Raw genomic sequence first — 6,910 nt, forward strand, 5'->3', positions numbered from 1 at the left:
TATGTCCAGAGCAATGTCCTGATAATAGCAGGAAAACGAACCCATCTCTTAACCTGGTCAGTGCTTTGTTAGTTACCCTATAGCATCTCCTGTCTAGTTTCACCCCAGGGTCTTCTAATGTGCTGACTTTGAGTGTCTTTGAATTTTGGGTGTGATTCCACCTAGCCCATAATTAACCCAAGCCAAAATAAGGACCCCCTGCCATAGATGGGCCACTGTGTCCTAAAGCACTCACCATATCCAAGGAATTCAAATAACTGTGATGCACTGAAACTCTGCTGTAGCATATAGCATGCCTTAATGAGAATCCCTTAATGTGCCTCTCCAAATATCATACCCATACAAGCAGCATATTCTGTGTTTGCAAAGGAAAAATTCCATGCTGTGGTACAAAGGCAGAAATGGGCTGCTGTGAGAAGTCCTGGTGCTCACACAGTGGTTACAGCTCTCCCCTCTTTGCCCCAGCTGATAATAGGCAGGACATTATTAGCAGTCAAGAATAAATGCCTCATGGTTTTAGCTTTCTTTAAAGTGACATGAACTCCCACGTGTGACTGGTAACTAATAATGAATCAAGTTTAGCTTTTAGATAGGCTTTTGCTTCTCAATCTGATCCATCTATTTTATTTATGTAGTCAGCAGTTTTTTACATTTGGGCATATCATCTTGTCTCAAACTGTTACTCCATGCTGGTAGGGCATGAGATTTCTGTGAAAATAGCCTAATGGGAGAGGATTTCATTAAAGCAGTGCATTATCAAGCATATAAAATTAATTTACCTTGCCGATAGAGCACTTCTGTGAGGCTTTGTTACACCAAGAATTTCAGGGTGAAATTTCTGTCTTTGATTTCTCTGTATGTACTGCTAGGATCAGACATCTGACATCAGACATTCTGCATGCTCAGCTGGACCTCTGACACACCATTTGCTTTTCCTCATTTGGGTGATACTTTAAAACAGGGGCTGGGGAGCAAGGAACCAAAAGAACTCTTCATTTTCCTGCCAGATCCTGTTACCCAGACACCTACATGATGTTACATGTGGCTCCTGCCTGTTTAAAAGGTTCTTGTGCCACTTGCTCGGCACAGGCACGTTCCTGCTTGGTCTGGATTCATTTCACCTGTCTCACAGCCTTTTGGAATTGCACAAGGGAAAGCTGCCTGGCAGCAATTTGCCAGCCTCACCTGTGCATGCCTGGGTTTAGATGGCAATATGGGCTAATACCTGATCCAGTGTGGCACATTCCCTCTTTGAGTGATGGCTGAGAAGTCACTGCACTGTATTTCCAATCAGATATGCCATTCCCCTGGTAGTGTGTGAAAGTAGGACATGAGGAAGCTCAATTTTAAATTTAGCTTCTTTAAACGTTGTTTTGAATACAGATCTCATAAAATCTTTTCTTTAATTAACTTTTCTTGCATAGATAATTCATTTTTGCCAGCAGTTTGTGCTACAGGATGCTTCTGACTGGGAATGGAGATAATATACTCTCTATTTCTGCCTGAAGCAGAATTGAAATAGGAAGGGAAGCCTTTGGTTGCACTTTTATTCTTCAGAGTACTTTTTCTTGTATGCACACGTGCAACTACTTTTGAGATCATAGCACACATATTTCCTGAAGGAAGAGGAAGAAAAAACAGGGCAGCCTTAAGAGAAAAACAAAAAATCTTGGAAGAACATAAAAGTTGTGTGTTCGTTACAGTTTGCCTTGAAGACTTTATCTGACATTTCTCTGAAACCTAAGTTATCAGAAGCAGTAATTTGCTCTGTATTATCTAATGCCTCGATCCAAAAGAAGTACTAAAGTGGTGCCATTTGAATTCATACTGGAAGTCAGGTCTCAAGGGAGATGCTCTGCCTCTTATAAAGGCAGCTGGTTTAGGGTGAAGAAAGCAGAGAAACTTCTGGGCTCAGGATCTCTCTCTTATTTATCTTGCAACTGCCTGGGACAAATATACAAAGACTCTGTGCTGAGGTGTGGAGGTGTAAGGGTACAGATCAGATCATGCAGCAGGAGCAGTCAGAGCCAGCAAGGAGTTACAGAGGATGGTGAGGAATGGAGCCACACACTGTCACCTCCTGCCTTGCCAGAGCTGGGCTTTTATGCATGGTAGGGCAGTGCTCCATGTCCTGGCACCTTCTAAGTCCCACACATCCATGTTTTTAAGCAGAGGCTGCAAAGAGGAATCTTTTATATTTTTTTTTTTTCAGTCCACACCAGGCTCCATGAATAACTCGCTCCCTGTGTGCCAGCTTGCATTGCTGTGCCCTTGGGTGGCACAGCACTGAGCTGAGCTCCTCCTGCAAGCTGCCAGGATGTGCATGCAGGATGCTCAGCTGAAGTGTTGAAAGAAATAACCTCTGCTTCAGCAATGTGCCAAGCTAGCAATGTTTTTAAATTTCCCATGTTTCTGACATGGAAGCCACTGGCTGCAAACTCCTACCAATCTGCATGGACTTAAAAATGAAACCATGCAGGCTAAAACATTAGCAAACCATCCTCTTTCACACTGTAAACTTCCCCATGCAAAGATCCTTCATTCACATGCCCTCAGGTGCTTGAAGATGTGATGCAATGTTTGGGTTTTTCCATGCTATGTGTTATGGCATCTGTAAGTCTGAAAGAAGCATATAAGGAAGAAATTTGGTATGAGAGTGATGAAACACTGGAACAGATTGCCCAGAGAGGTGGTAGATGCCACATCCCTAGAAACATTCAAGGTCAGGTTGGATGGGACTCTGAGCAACTTCATCTACTTGAAGATGTCCCAGCTCAGTGCAGGGGGGTGGGACTTGATGGCCTTTAAAGATGTTTTCCAACACAAACCATCCTATGGTGCTATGATTCTGCTATGTAGACCTAACTCCAAGAGGTGCTTTCAGGCCAGCCAGGGTAAATGTCTGTAGGGATCAGACATACAAATAAAGTCTTCCTTTCACCTTAGGAATGTATCTCCACCGCCTGAGCCACACTGCATTTTGAAAGCTTTTCCAAAAAAAAAAAAAAAAAAAAAAAAAAAAAAAAAAAAACCAAGGAAAAAACAAGGAAACCAGCCCAGTCCCTGTGCACAATCATAACTTTCTATTCCAGATGGGCTCTTATAAACCAAGTGGATTCTTGAGAAAAATAAACTTGCAGACTTTTCTGCTGAAATATGAGGCGAACCCAGCACATGCACAGAACACTGTGGGATCCCAGAAAGAGAAATGTGGGTCACGTGCGTACGAATTACCTGGAGCCAGTCATGTTTTCTTCATTTAATTTATTCATGTATTTTTCATGCAGCTGCCAACACTTGCTGCACCTCTTAAAATTGACTTTGCCCCACCCCAGCAGTGGCACATTTATATTGGGATGAATCACCACCAACTTCTCCCTACAGAGTCTGCTTGTGCTCAGCCAAATGTCTTTTCCTCTCCCCACTTGCAAAATAATAGCTGTTCCCAGCAGCTGAGTATTAAATCTGATTAATTTTGCTGGAAGAAAGTCCTTATTCTGCCCTGAAAGAGCCAATCCTAAAAGGTTCATGTTTTCTTTCCACTGCCTGTTGCTGCTGCCAGCTCTTGCCTGGCACACTGCCTGGGAAGGTGGAGGGACTGTCAAAACAGGATAGCTTGACAAAGAAATAAAGCTTCTGCTGAAGGACAGCCCTACTGTAAAAAATTCAGTCTGCTGCTGGAGGTCCCTACTACAGGTGAAATTGTACCTCTATGTTCAAGTGTTTCCCTCATCACCAAACCTGTGTGCTGGTTTTGGATGTGTTTTGGGTTTGTCCTGAAAACAGCGTGGGTAACACAGGGGTGGTTAAGTTGTTGTTGAACTGGGAGTCAAGGACTTGTCTGCTTCTCTCCCCAACCCGTCAGTGAGAAGGCAGGGGCTGCCAGAGAAGTTGGGAGGGGGTCAGCTGGGACAGCTGACCTTGACTGGCCAAAGGGATGTTCCACACCCTATGACATAGTGCTCAGCTTATAAAGCTGGGGGGAAAAGACAGAACTGGGATGATGGCATTTTTCTCCCCAAGTAACCTGTGATGGAGTCCTGCTCTTCTGGAGATGGCTCAACACCTTCCTGCCCACAGGAAACAGTGACTGAATTCCTTGTTTTGCTTTGCTTGGGTGTGTGCCTTTTGCTTTACCTATTAAACTGCCTTTGTTTGTGAGTTTTCTCACTTCTCGCTGTTCTGGTTACCTCCTCAGTCCCATCAGGGGAAAGTGAGGAGTGGCTGTGTGGGGCATAGTTGCTGGCTGGCATTAACCATGAGAAGCTGCCAGTCTGCTGTGTTTTACTCTGGAGCACAGGGGTGTAAGCTTTGAAGTTAATTTGTTAAGGTGGCAACAATATTCTGGAATCTGAGTGTTTCTGCCTGCTAGCCCTGATGTAAGCATTCTGCTAACATGGAGACTCTCTCCTATTTTAGACACTGGAAATGGGGCCCAAATTCTCAAGGGTGGCCAAAATCCTCATTGACGAAAATGTTCCTATAGATGTACAGAAATCCACATTAAAATCAGGAGCTTAGGCTCTGGAAATCATTATTTGTATGTTATACATGTTTTGCTGCGTGGTTTGAAGAAATAACCTGTAAGAAATCAGCACATCTGCAGAAACTACTTAGTACACCAGCTACCAGAAAAACATTAAGCATAATAATGACAGAGCAAGCATAAAAGATATCATCTTGACATTTGCAAAGGTACAAGTGGATTGAATAATAATGGTGTGCTATTTGCCTTGCAACAGAAGCTAAAGTAGGTTCCATGCCCCTGTTTATACTGAAGAAACAGGGCAGCATGCATACACACATGTATACAGATCTATGCTGCTGTGTAAATAATGATGTCAAGACAGTATCTGGCCCTGTAGCCATCAGTGCTCAGAAGATTTTAAGAAAAACTCAAGAAAGGCAGAATAATGCATTCCAACAGCTGAGATTTTCTGGCTGCCTTTTTAGGTCAGCTCTCTAATCCCATAACTCCTTGAAATGTGTTTTTGAGCACTTGTGGGTGCTTAGCCGCCCACATGCCCACTTCTCCTGACTTGCCTGGCTGCAGACAGCAACAAAAGACTTTGTCCAGTTCTAAATGCTTGTCAAACAGTACATCCACTGGATCAGGAGAAGAGCTTTGCAAATGAGGCACTGGGCACAGAGTAACCAAAGCAATTTGAACATGGTGTGTGTTCAGCACTCTTTCAGATCTACATATGACCCGGTTGCTGCAGCAGAAGGGTGGAATAAATTGCACAGAACAAAAGTGTCTCTTGGTTAATTCATTGCAGCAGTGTGCAGCAAGCTTATTGCCTCCCAGAAATGGTATTTGTGACTACTGTATGTATGATTAAAAAAAAATACCAGAGGTTCTTTACATAAAGCTTTCTCAACAGTTAGAAGAGCAGTCTTCCCTTACAAGGTTTGTTTTCTAATCTTAAAGGTGGCTATGGGATATGCAAAGACAAAAACTTAGCCACCTAACTCCTCATGTCTGCTTGGCCAGCCCAAACCTAAGCAAGGTATTTCAGGGCACTTAAGGCACTGAGACCAGGGTAGCCCCTTCCCATAACTGCTCTGCAAAGGCAGTTTCAGCTCTGCATCTGCAGATGCTGGAGTCAGCTTCGCTCCCTACAAAGGCAGAGCTTTAGCACGAGCCAGGCCTTGTCCTGAACAATCCTGGGTAGCATCGTGTGGAGCAGAGGAGTCTGCAGGAGAGAACATAGACCAAGACCAGTAACAGAGAGAGGAATTGTGTAGCAAGCATGGCTGTTATCTTGCTTTCAAGGGGAAATAGCAACCCTTGATGTGCTGGTACCTGGTAAGTTGACTACTAGATACCTTCCACAAGTCTACTGGCTTATACTTTGCTCCAGGGCTTCCAAGGTCTTCTCCTGAGGCTACTCCTCCCAGACCAGCACCCTGCCACAGCCGATGAAAGCATTCATCCTGGAAACACCATCAGAGCTGCAATGCTTCTGCACTGCTGCCAGGTCTTTGCAAGAGGAAAAAGAAGCCAGGAAGTTTTGTTTATATGACTCAAGAATTAGGATCCCAAACCTAGTTTGGATGCACTTGTTTCAGTTCTGAGTTTGTATTTTCATTCATGCCTTCAAGGACTGAGCCAAGTTGCAGCCAGCCTTTTCCCTCAAGCTTGTTCTCACAAAGATCAAGATGCCAAAATTGTCGGGATTGTGAAAGTCTGTGGCAAAAACCAAAATAAATAAAAAATGCCAGCCAAGCAACCCTGCAACTGCAGTGCCAGCTAGTTAAGAAAATTAATCCACTGTATGATGGGCAAAATAATATTAATCATTCCTGAAGGAAGAGGAAATTTTAAAAGCTTTGGTGGATCCATCAGTGGTTTTTAAATGGAAGAAGAAATCTGATCATTAAAGAATTGTCTAGAGAGCTGGCAGCTCCATCACAGCAGTTGAAACAGGAACTCAGACATGTTTCTAGGTGCCTTTGGCAGACTTCAAAAAGATCACAGAGAACAAGTATCCATTGGGGTCTGTATTTCCATTTCTGCTTAAGTAGTTGCAGGGAGAATGAAGCTGCTCTGAGAACAGCACAGAAAATAAGAAAACCCTACTGGAAGAAAAGCACATCCCAGTCTGGAATATATGAGGATCAGCCACATCTGCAACAGGACTCATCCCAATTAATCTGCCACAAATTAATTGGAAAGATGACATAAACCCCTAGAGTTTCTACCCTCCCTGATGTTTGGCACTTTTTTCCATTAAAAGGTAAAACCAGTTGCATGTCTTGCCTTTTATTTTTTAAGAGATCTGCTCTGAATACAATACTCTCCTCTGTATTTTGTTAGAACTTTGGCATCTCATGTTTCTGGAGCATTCAGTGGCTTTAGCTAGAAAACAGGAGCCAAAGCTGATTTGAAGAACCATACCACACTCTC

The sequence above is a fragment of the Heliangelus exortis genome, chromosome 2 (genome assembly GCF_036169615.1).
Source record: "Heliangelus exortis chromosome 2, bHelExo1.hap1, whole genome shotgun sequence".
NCBI lineage: Eukaryota > Metazoa > Chordata > Aves > Apodiformes > Trochilidae > Heliangelus > Heliangelus exortis.